Genomic DNA, 12981 nt, shown 5'->3' on the forward strand with positions numbered 1-12981 from the left:
CCTCACTGTGTTTGCCGATCTTCACTTCTCAGATTTCTTGTGGCCCTTCTCATTTGTGTCCTGTACTAGTACTAATGATAATTTCTATAGCACTATTAGACGTACATAGCACTGTGCACTAAACATGTAAGAGACAGTCTCTGCTCAACAGCACTTACAATCTAATGGCGACAAACAGGACAAATAAGGGATTGGGTGCTAACAATCAATTATTGGTGTTAAACTGGCAACAATTTGGATTTGCGTGTGCATCTCACTAAGCACTATTCTATAAAGATCCAAGCACAACTTTTAAGGAGTGCATCTGAAAAGGGAGCGTGGCCATGGGAGGGTCAGGAGCATTCACTACAGATGTGCACAGTATTACAGAATTCGGGGGAGACACACCTAACCTATGCACCAAGATTTACACCAGGTTTCATCATAATATATTAGATGACGGAAGATAAAGACCTGGACGATCCATCCAGTCTGACCGACAAGATAAACTCATTGTATGAACTACTTTATATGTTTCCTCGTGCCCAATGTTAGGTGCAGATCCCGGTCCTACATGCTATTCTATGAATGGCACCCTACTTGGAGCACTGTTTATACAATAGTGCTCAGTGTGCACTTTTTTGGGGCATTCAAAATTGGGCACCATTTACTGAATCTAGTCCTAAGAGTGTAAATGTTTAGAATGCTATCATATACTTCTGTATGTACACATGTATGCCAAATATGTGCTTAAGCGCTATTCCATACTACACCAATCTTCTATGGGCTCCTTTTAGAAAGCCACGGTAGTGATTCCTGCATGACAAATGCGACAAAACCCATAGGAATTGAATAAGCTTTGTCACATTTGCTGCGCCAGGAATCACTACTGTGGCATTGTAAAAGGAGCCATACATTTGCAAAGGGGTATACACATGCTTTTTTTTTGTTTTTTAAATATGCAAAAAAGTGCTTTGACGGCACAACCGGCAGCGCGATGAAACACGAAACAAATGATAAGCTGTGTACCCAGGGGGTTTCCTATGAGTGTGATACTATAGGAAGTTATGAAGTTTGCAACGTATGTAAATGCGATTTATGAGATGTAATTTAAAGGTGCTTGGCTGCGGCCATAATAAATTCCAAATTTGTCAAAGAAGTGGCTGGTCCTGTTTCTTCTTGGTGGTAAAAGAGTGTGCACGAAGGAGCAGTGCCGAATGCCCCAGTTGAGGAGAAGGCCAAACCAACTAGGGAGGCCGGCCACAACTGGGCTGTAGGCCAGCGGGTAAGAAAGGGTTAAGGAAAACAGGGGAAGGAGGGGGGGAAGGGGGAGGGTAGGCATAAAAGAGGGACAGCAGGTGAGGAAAGGTCTTTTCCGGCAGGCAGCAGTGAGCCAGAGGAGCTGACCCGGCCCACCCACCCAGAGTTCAGGCACAACTGTCGCAGCTGGGCGGTTAGGGATAGCAATTAGGTAAAACTACAGCGGGTACACAGCATGTCAGCACAGAATTGTTCCTCGGGGGCGGGGAATAATGACCGAAGTTCAAGGTCAAGTTCAAGGGTAAGACCGGCAAGCGGCCAGGTTGAAGTTCACTTACCTTGTTCACATTGTCTCCTGGCTTAAATGGCCAGGAGGCCCAGAGATTATGCAGGGGGCGTCCTTAAACGGGCGGCACCAGGATCAGCGGGGGTGTGCTTTGACGGCACAACTGACAGAGGGGGTGTGCTTTGACGGCACAACCGGCAGCGCGATGAAACACGAAACAAATGATAAGCTGTGTACCCAGGGGGTTTCCTATGAGTGTGATACTATAGGAAGTTATGAAGTTTGCAACGTATGTAAATGCGATTTATGAGATGTAATTTAAAGGTGCTTGGCTGCGGCCATAATAAATTCCAAATTTGTCAAAGAAGTGGCTGGTCCTGTTTCTTCTTGGTGGTAAAAGAGTGTGCACGAAGGAGCAGTGCCGAATGCCCCAGTTGAGGAGAAGGCCAAACCAACTAGGGAGGCCGGCCACAACTGGGCTGTAGGCCAGCGGGTAAGAAAGGGTTAAGGAAAACAGGGGAAGGAGGGGGGGAAGGGGGAGGGTAGGCATAAAAGAGGGACAGCAGGTGAGGAAAGGTCTTTTCCGGCGGGCAGCAGTGAGCCAGAGGAGCTGACCCGGCCCACCCACCCAGAGTTCAGGCACAACTGTCGCAGCTGGGCGGTTAGGGATAGCAATTAGGTAAAACTACAGCGGGTACACAGCATGTCAGCACAGAATTGTTCCTCGGGGGCGGGGAATAATGACCGAAGTTCAAGGTTAAGTTCAAGGGTAAGACCGGCAAGCGGCCAGGTTGAAGTTCACTTACCTTGATCACATTGTCTCCTGGCTTAAATGGCCAGGAGGCCCAGAGATTATGCAGGGGGCGTCCTTAAACGGGCGGCACCAGGATCAGCGGGGGTGTGCTTTGATGGCACAACTGACAGAGGGGGTGTGCTTTGACGGCACAACCGGCAGCGCGATGAAACACGAAACAAATGATAAGCTGTGTACCCAGGGGGTTTCCTATGAGTGTGATACTATAGGAAGTTATGAAGTTTGCAACGTATGTAAAAGCGATTTATGAGATGTAATTTAAGGTGCTTGGCTGCGGCCATAATAAATTCCAAATTTGTCAAAGAAGTGGCTGGTCCTGTTTCTTCTTGGTGGTAAAAAAGTGTGCATGAAGGAGCAGTGCCGAATGCCCCAGTTGTGTAAAAAGGAGCCATACATTTGCAAAGGGGTATACACATGCTTTTTTTTGTTTTTTTAAATATGCAAAAAAGTGTATAAAAATTCTTTGCTTTTGAACACCCAAACTGACAGTAAGAATTCAAATCACTTATCTTAACCTGCTGTCCAGTTCAAATGAAGGGTGGTACTTCCTTGCTTCCAGAAACACTGTCATGCAGTCCCAACAGTTCTGTTTCACTCCGCTTCTTCAGGGAACCCTCTAGCATTTGGATTATGGCACTGTGGTTCCCTGAAGAAGCAGAGCAAAACGGGAGGGACTGCATGACAGTGTTTCTGGAAGCAAAGAAGTACAACACTTTTTTGACTCATGCATAAAATGAAGGGGTAGATCCCACACCTAAATTTCACATATATATTTCAGTTATATCTGCACAGTAATGCACATCAGTTGCCATCTAAATTTAATTTCCAAACTTATTTTTCACCCTTTCACTTCAACCAGGTATAAAAAGCAGATTATATCAACAACAACTATAATACAATCTCCATAAAACTCCATTAAAAAAAAGACAAAACATGATAAATATCAAATAGGTTCAACATAAATCAAACATTTATAGTCTTTGTTTTACATCTCACAGCCCTTTCTTATTTGACCTCCAACTTTCCACTTTTTGTCATTTGATTTTACGTTCTTGCATTTTTAAATGTTTGCTTGAAAGGATTGTTTCCAGTGGCCAAATACTTGGGGATTTGGGAGTGAGTGAGTACCATAAATTCAAATTAAGGGCTTCCAACTGTTAGTGTTCTGCCCCCATGCTACATGTGTGCAGTTTAGGTGGTTCATATTCTAATCTAGTTGTATTTTTTTTATTACATTTGTACCCTGTGCTTTCCCACCCATGGAAGGCTCAATGTGGCTTACATGGGGCAATGGAGGGTTAAGTGACTTGCCCAGAGTCACAAGGAGCTGCCTGTGTCGGGAATTGAACTCAGTTCCTCAGGACCAAAGTCCACCACCCTAACCACTAGGCCACTCCTCCACTCCACTATGACTTTGGCATACTTCCTGTAAGTTGTAGTTCTAATCTTATTGGTTCCCCCTGGGCGCATGATCTGTGCTCCCACTTTCTCATTGGCTCTTCCTATTGTCTCAGACTCTGGTTTCATGCCTGCTAGGTAAGCAGCCTCACACTCATTGTGTGCAAAGGGAAAGAGAGAGAAGCGATTCCATCTTGTGCCTTACCCCTGCTATCCCATCTGCTCTCAGCTTTCTTCAAACCCCCCAGCCATGCATTGCCTTTTCATCAGTAGTATGCAACAGGCACAGCTACCTGATCTCCTAGCCCCTCCAGTCTGAGGGTGCTGGATTGAAGAACAGACTCCTTTCTCTGCATGAGCAGTGATTATTTCAACAACTTCTCAACTGTGTTTTTTTTTTAGTTATCTACATAAAAGAACAATTGGAACTAGAGTCTTGAATCTCCGCATGGTGGGGGTAAGGCATTAGTACAACTCCTTGCCAACCATTATGCAGGGCATCTTTGGGAGAGCAGGATAGTCAGTTTGTGAAGAGGGCCTAGAGAGGTATGGGATCCACCTCAAAAGATCTGGAAGTGGCTACAAATAGCTCCTTTCTTCCTTGTCCCTCCCCTCCATACTTCCTGCATAATATAAGAACATAAGAGTAGCCATACTGGGTCAGACCAATGCTCCATCTAGCCCAGTATCCTGTTTTCCAAACAGTGGCCAAGTACCTGGTAGAAACCCGAATCGTGGCAACACTCCATAATACAAATCCCAGAGCAAGCAGTTGCTTCCCATGTCTGTCTCAATAGCAGACTATGGACCTTTCCTCCAGGAATTTGTCCAAACCTTTTTTTTAAACCCAGATACACTAACTACCATTACCATCTCCTCTGGCAAAGAGTTCCAAAACTTAACTATTAGTTGAGTGAAAAAATATTTCCTCCTATTTATTTTAAAAATATTTCCATGTAACTTCCTTCAGTGTCCATGTACTTTTTGAACGAGTAAAAAAATTGAGGAGAAAATAACAAAAGGATCCTCTTTTCATTCATCAACAACAAAATAAAAGGAGAGACTAGAAACAAAGCTATAAGGAATACAAACAAGCTATCCACAAATTGCTTTAAAAAAAAAAAACTATGAGCACAAATACTTGCAGTCTAAGCAATAAAGTTCCAGATACGGAAGCCCTTATGATGGAAGCAGACATGAACATTGTATATTTTATAGAGACATGGTTCAATAAGTCTCATGAATGTGATACAGCTGTACCAGGCTATGATTTGTTTAGGAGGGATAGACATGGTAGAAAAGGGAGAGGAGTAGCTCTATAAATCAAAAATAATCTTAAAGTAACTGAAATTCAGGGTCATGGGGAAAGGAGAAAACACCATAGACTCTTGGGAAAAGGAGATGGCACTTCCATTCACACCAGTGTGATCTACAGACCTCCAGCTCAAATGGATAAATGGGACAGAGTTCTTATTAAAGATATCAAAGAGGTAGGAACGAAGGGAGAGGTGATGTCAATGGGAAACTTTAATCAGTTGGATGTATCCTGTCAGGAAAACTGGAAAGGAGTAGAGAGATTATAGATGCCTTACAAGGGATTCTGCTACAGCAAATGGTGATAGAGCCTAAAATGAAAAGGGCAATGCTGGATTTAGTACTCCCAAATCAGATCTACCAATAAGAAACGTGACGAGAACAGCAAGAACCTACCTAACCCTTCACTACCCCAATTGCAAAAGTATAAAATACAAATCTTCACATGCTGCCAGCCTCTCGTGTATAGGCACACAACTTTGGAACTCACTACCCAAAGACCTGAAACTCACAGAAAACTACCTATAATTCAGAAAAACCCCGAAAACACATCTTTTCAAGAAGTCTTTCCCCCTTGGATCTGCCTAATCCCACACCACCATACATCACAAAATGTCAGAAATGGAAAACAAATAATATTAACCTATCTCACAATACGCTAATATATCAACCTAAGCGTTTATTGTACTTCTGTATTATGTACTAGACTATCTAAATTTTGTAACTACCTTTTTAGCAAAATGTAAGCCACATTGAACCTGCCAGAACTTATGGAGATAGTGATAATATTCAGTCTGCTGTTCAGATGGCTTATCTAGATAACTGAAGGCAGCCTTCTATCCTATGTTATCCGGATAGCAGACTGAATATTGCCACTATCCCCATAAGTTCTGGGACCATCTTGGCTTTGTAGTATAGACAGAGAGGTTAATACAGTATACAATCAGAGAAACCAAAAGAAAAAAGCAACACTGGGCCTTCAAGAATGGGACAACAGGAGTACTTTATTAGCCAAAGTCTTTGGCTAATAAAGTACTCCTGTTGTCCCATTCTTGAAGGCCCAGTGTTGCTTTTTTCTTTTGGACCATCTTGGCTTTGCCCACACTCCGCCCTGGCACTGTCTGCATTCAGAAGCAGAATCCAGAGAGGGCTTATTCCGTACAGATTGCCTAAATTTAGGCACAGGGATGCTGCGTGCTAAACGCTAATTCTATAACAGCAATTGCTGTTATAGAATATTAGCGTAAGTTGGTAGTTACACACCAGCAATTAGGCACAGATGTCAATGGCTAGTGTAGATTAGAGTGCTGCACAGGTACGGGGATTGTGGGATTCCCATGGGTATGGAAGAAGTTGCCATGGGATTCCTGCAGGGATGGAAGACGTTACTATGGGATTCCCACAGGGATCTCCATGCCTAAATGTTATAGTTGCACATGTAACTGTCGGTATTCTCTGTGCTGGGAACACCCCAGACCTACCCATGCCCCTTCCACATTCACACCCAATTTGCAGACTAAGGTTATAGAATGTTAAGTGCAGTTAAGCTAAGAGTAAGGTAAGGCGCATGGTAATTGCAAATTAGTGCCAATTAGCCCCAATTAACTCTGATTATCACCTATAATTGGTTGTTAGTGCCAATTAGCAGCGGATTTGTTAGTTAACTTAGGTGTGTAACTATAGGTATTCTATAACTTGTGCATGTAGTTTTGCTCACTAACTCACCATCTCACAAGGTTACCACGGGCAACCTCAGTAGCCATTTTCGAGGAGTGGTGGGGGCAGGAGCATTTGGGATCCTGCCCCGAAGAGGCCACTAAGCCACCAGGGTGGTCAGCCCAAGTCTCTGCAGGGGTGGGGCAGTGGAGCGCCTGGCAGCAGTGCTACCGGCACCCACGACACCCGGCCTCTATGGGAGGATGGGGAGGTAGTGTTGGCTGGCAGCCCAGGAGGACCTGCTATTTGCTGAAGGAGGAGAGGAGGTGCTGTTTTTAGGTTCGTTATTGGCTGAAACCGAACAGCAAATTTCGGCTGCTGATTCGGCTTTGGTTGCAATCGAGAGTAGTAGTAGAGTAATTTGCAATATTTTGGGTCCACCCATGGACTACCATGGCACTATCCAGGGAGCACTGGGGCAATTAAAAAGGGTTCTCATAAACTGGGTATGATCCCAGTGAGCGGGATTTTGTCAGTTTGGGTAAATCCCACTGAATATCAACCCTGGAGTTAATTTCCTTCTAGAAAAATAATTATAGATTTCTTACATAGACTATGACAGCACATAAAGACCAAACAGCCTATCCAATCTACCCATCCAAATCAACTGCTTGACTCCACAATCCCTTCCTCTCCTTTAGAGATCCTCTGTGCTTGTCCCAATGCTTTCGTGAATTCAGATTCTGTCCTTGTCTCCATCACTTCCATTGGGAGGCTGCTCCATGCGTTCACCTGCCTTTCAGTAAAGAAATATTTCCCTAGATTACTCCTTGATCTATCCCCTTTTGGCCTCTTCCAATGACCCCCATGTTCCAGAGTTTCCTTTCTAATGAAAGAGGTTCACGTCCTGTGCATTTATACCTTGAAAGTACTTAAATGTCTCTTAAATTGTCTCCTCTATCCTGCTTTTTCTCCAGAGTATCCACATTTAGGGCCCAGTTTACAAAGGCAAGCTAGCGTTTGTAGCACACGCTAAACATGTAGACATCCATAGGAATATTACAGGCATCTACATGGTTAGCGTGTGCTAATTTTTAGCATGCACTAAAAACATTAGCACACCTTTGTAAACAGGACCCTTAAATCCTTAAGTCTGTCTCTGTAGACTGTTAACCAAATTAGTACAGTGGGGGAAATAAGTATTTGATCCCTTGCTGATTTTGTAAGTGTGCCCACTGACAAAGACATAAGCAGCCCATAATTGAAGGGTAGGTTATTGGTAACAGTGAGAGATAGCACATCACAAATTAAATCCGGAAAATCACATTGTGGAAAGTATATGAATTTATTTGCATTCTGCAGAGGGAAATAAGTATTTGATCCCCCACCAACCAGTAAGAGATCTGGCCCCTACAGACCAGGTAGATGCTCCAAATCAACTCGTTACCTGCATGACAGACAGCTGTCGGCAATGGTCACCTGTATGAAAGACACCTGTCCACAGACTCAGTGAATCAGTCAGACTCTAACCTCTACAAAATGGCCAAGAGCAAGGAGCTGTCTAAGGATGTCAGGGACAAGATCATACACCTGCACAAGGCTGGAATGGGCTACAAAACCATCAGTAAGACGCTGGGCGAGAAGGAGACAACTGTTGGTGCCATAGTAAGAAAATGGAAGAAGTACAAAATGACTGTCAATCGACAAAGATCTGGGGCTCCACGCAAAATCTCACCTCGTGGGGTATCCTTGATCATGAGGAAGGTTAGAAATCAGCCTACAACTACAAGGGGGGAACTTGTCAATGATCTCAAGGCAGCTGGGACCACTGTCACCACGAAAACCATTGGTAACACATTATGACATAACGGATTGCAATCCTGCAGTGCCCGCAAGGTCCCCCTGCTCCGGAAGGCACATGTGACGGCCCGTCTGAAGTTTGCCAGTGAACACCTGGATGATGCCGAGAGTGATTGGGAGAAGGTGCTGTGGTCAGATGAGACAAAAATTGAGCTCTTTGGCATGAACTCAACTCGCCTTGTTTGGAGGAAGAGAAATGCTGCCTATGACCCAAAGAACACCGTCCCCACTGTCAAGCATGGAGGTGGAAATGTTATGTTTTGGGGGTGTTTCTCTGCTAAGGGCACAGGACTACTTCACCGCATCAATGGGAGAATGGATGGGGCCATGTACCGTACAATTCTGAGTGACAACCTCCTTCCCTCCGCCAGGGCCTTAAAAATGGGTCGTGGCTGGGTCTTCCAGCACGACAATGACCCAAAACATACAGCCAAGGCAACAAAGGAGTGGCTCAGGAAGAAGCACATTAGGGTCATGGAGTGGCCTAGCCAGTCACCAGACCTTAATCCCATTGAAAACTTATGGAGGGAGCTGAAGCTGCGAGTTGCCAAGCGACAGCCCAGAACTCTTAATGATTTAGAGATGATCTGCAAAGAGGAGTGGACCAAAATTCCTCCTGACATGTGTGCAAACCTCATCATCAACTACAGAAGACGTCTGACCGCTGTGCTTGCCAACAAGGGTTTTGCCACCAAGTATTAGGTCTTGTTTGCCAGAGGGATCAAATACTTATTTCCCTCTGCAGAATGCAAATAAATTCATATACTTTCCACAATGTAATTTTCCGGATTTAATTTGTGATGTGCTATCTCTCACTGTTACCAATAACCTACCCTTCAATTATGGGCTGCTCATGTCTTTGTCAGTGGGCAAACTTACAAATCAGCAAGGGATCAAATACTTATTTCCCCCACTGTAACTATCCTCTGAACTGATTCCACCCATTTTATATCCTTTTGAAGATGTGGTCCTGTAAACTTCTCACTGTATTGCAAATGAGGTCTCACCAGAGACCTATACAGTGTCTCAAGGAGGTGCTCTCACAACCTCTTACGCCTAGAAATCAGTCAGAACATCTTCTGCTGGCAGACAGTACCACCATACTTAGTCCTCTTTTCAGCCAATGGCCCCCTCTCTTAGGCCTTTCCCTCCGGGATCAAAGAAGGAAGCAACAAGTGGTACCAAATCATTCATCAATAAGAGCATATTCCCATACCCAAGGCTGTACATTACACCCTATCACTACACACAGCTTTAAACCACAGAGCTCTTAGCCACTGTTTCTAATTTACTTTTGAAGCTCCCCAGGACCTTCATCCTCGCTTCAGTTGGATATAGCTTTCCAACTTCATCTTGAAATTTCAAAACTTTGGGGTAGAGGCTGACTGAATTTTGGTTTCAGTTTTGGTGCCAAAACCAGCCCAAAATCTGCATTTGGCCTTGTTTCAGTTTTGGCCAAAAATACCTGTGCATTTTAAGCTGAAACTGAAACTTTTTGTGCTTTTTCTTATGGCTCTCCTTCTTCCCTCTCCCCCACCCCCACCCACTGAAGGAGCTCCCGCTTTCTCTGCCTACCAGAACAGAAGGAGACCCTCATGGACCCAGCCCATATGCCCCCCTCCTCCCACCAGGTCTACCATATAACCCCTGGTGGTCTAGTGGTTAATTGGGACAGAAGTGATCCCCAGTCACTCCTGCCTATGTCATTTCCGCATTCAAAATGGCTGCCACAACATTGCTGCTAGAGGTCACAGCAGTCATTTTGAGATTGGAGCTGGCATGAGCAGGAGATGTGCAGGTCAGTGTGTGTTTCAAGTTTCACCAGTATTTCAGAACAGAATCTGGCAGCTATTAGGAGTCTATTCAATAAAGGAAAGTATACGCCTACTTTCTTTTACAGAATACTAGCATAACCGGGTATATATATCCACATGCAGTTAGATATGAGCACTTATACCAGCCATAGGGCTGGAGGAAATGTTTGCACCTAACACAGAAGGTATGTGTGTAACATACAGTATTCTATAAGTTATGTACTGTGAACATGCCCATGCTCCATCCTCCAGACTCCATTCATGTAAAATGCACACTATCTGAGATATGTACATATTTACAGAATAGTGCTTAGGTGGATTTTCAGCTTTTATATGCATATGTGCACACATGCATTTATGTCGATATTCTAGTCATTTATGAATGTATTTGGCATGTAGATTTTGGTGCCTTATGTATAGCATTTCCCCCTTTGTGACCCCCCCCAACGTGTGGGATGAGGGCCTATTCTATAATGGCATCTGGGAGAGCGGAGTCCATAACCTGCATCAACACCACCTGGAATTTATGTACCATGGACCTGGTGTAACTGCACACCGGTAAATATGGCAAGGGCACACATAATTTACAGTTCTCTGTAAACTGTGCACATGACAACTGAACTCATGCCCCTCTCGTGCTCCTCCCCATGCATTTAGGCACTATGTTTTTATAATGTCTTACAAAAGAAGCATTTATGAAAAACAGACACAATGCCATGCTTTAAAAGTATATGTTTTTAATTTTCACAAACAAAAATCACGTTTATATTAGCAAAAAGGGCTGTCTCTAAGGACCTCTGTTAGCAGATAATGGGTAAAGGGGTGAGAATAACCATTCGCACAGCTTGCCATTACCTGCTAATCAAAGAACTGAGCCTCAGCCCTTATTGTACAACTAAGCAAAGGCATTCCAGGGCTTAGGAACGTACTTTCATATTTCTTATCAGTATATGTTTACTGTACATTGCTGTCAATAAAATTGCTATCAGAATGAACAAAATACTTCAGAATTAGGTGCAGTCAAAAAATTTTATATGAAAAAGCACCATGTCACAAAACAGTTTACAATACAAAATTCATCAAAATCTAACATTTAAAAATAACAACATTTGTTCAACAGTATAACAATACAGTAAAAAGTTTTCATTTCCCCTTCACACGATGCTGCTCATTTGATTGGCACTAAAAATAAACATCACAAAGTAGTTTTAATCACATGATTAGTATTGTGTGCATCACACAGGAAAAAAAAAGGAATAAACTTCATATCACAGTGACCTAAATATGTTCATTGATTACATGGTGTCTATTAATGTGTCCACAGGAGAATTCATATCAACGAGGTTTGATACACAAGTCCTTGCCTTTATTTATTGTGGACTGACAACTGCCCTTGTGTGGGCAAATCTATAAAGAGATACTTTTACAAAGGCACGTAAGGGCCTACACACATCCAGCATTCACCAAATTGGCATTACCACCAGGCTACCACATGCTCCAGGCAGTAATTCTGAATTCAGCGCGTGCTGAAAACACGCAGTAGAAAATATTTTCTATTTTCTACTGTGGGGTGCCTACCCGGCAGAAAACGGCAGTTGGCATGCGCTGCAAGCTTACCACACAGGTAGCTCATGAGACCTTGCCACTAAGTCAATGGATGGCAGTAAGGTCTCAGGCCAAAAATGGACGCGTGCTAGTTTCAAGTTTAGCATACGGCCATTTTCTGGCCCCTTAAAAAAGGTCCTTTTTTGTAGACATGGTAAAAAGTGGCCTAGCACGTGCCCAAAAGACACGCTCGCACTACCACAGGCCACTTTGTACCGCGGCTTAGTAAAAGGGCCCCTAAATTACCCACGTACCTTCAGCATGATAAAAAAACCCACCAACCAAAAAACAAAAACAGAGAGCTAGGCTTCACCTAGAAAATTATGGCCTATCTAATTGAGGTTGATTTGATTTCTCCTGGGTGAAATTTTAATTTAAGGAAGCCCACAGGAGGAATAGGTAGCAAAGCACAGCTCACCATGTCAGCCTATTTGAGCACAGCGGCCTCAATAAATCAGTCATGGCATCATGCTCGATAAAGCAGAGACAGAGGAGAACAGACACCCTTACTATCTGAACACAAGATTTCCAATTGACTTTTGGGCTACAATCAACAACCCAAATACAGGAGCCCACATGCAGACCTGGCCACGACCATGCAGCACTGGGAACACAAAATACATGTGATCGAGAAAGCTTATATCTGTGAGATACATACAGATGAGCAGACTTCAGGCTAAGAAAAGGTGAGTCAAAGACATAACTCAGCTTTACAAAAGTGCAGATCTTTGCACATCAGAATATTATTTCATTATCTACAAAATAGTCTGATTCTATTAGCCAATTATCATTCTGTGGTGCTGTTTCTAACACTGAATAATGGATGAAAAGGAGAAAAAAACAGTTTTAAAGATTTATACACCTTATCACAACACAACATGGTCATACAAAATGCAAACCAAACTTGGTAAGACTTTCTTCAAATCTGCACGTCAGCTTTACAGAAGCATTAGGAGAAAACAGGCTAAGTAAGAAAAATACAGAGTGGTGCATGA

This window comes from Microcaecilia unicolor, chromosome 1, assembly GCF_901765095.1.
Source record: "Microcaecilia unicolor chromosome 1, aMicUni1.1, whole genome shotgun sequence".
NCBI lineage: Eukaryota > Metazoa > Chordata > Amphibia > Gymnophiona > Siphonopidae > Microcaecilia > Microcaecilia unicolor.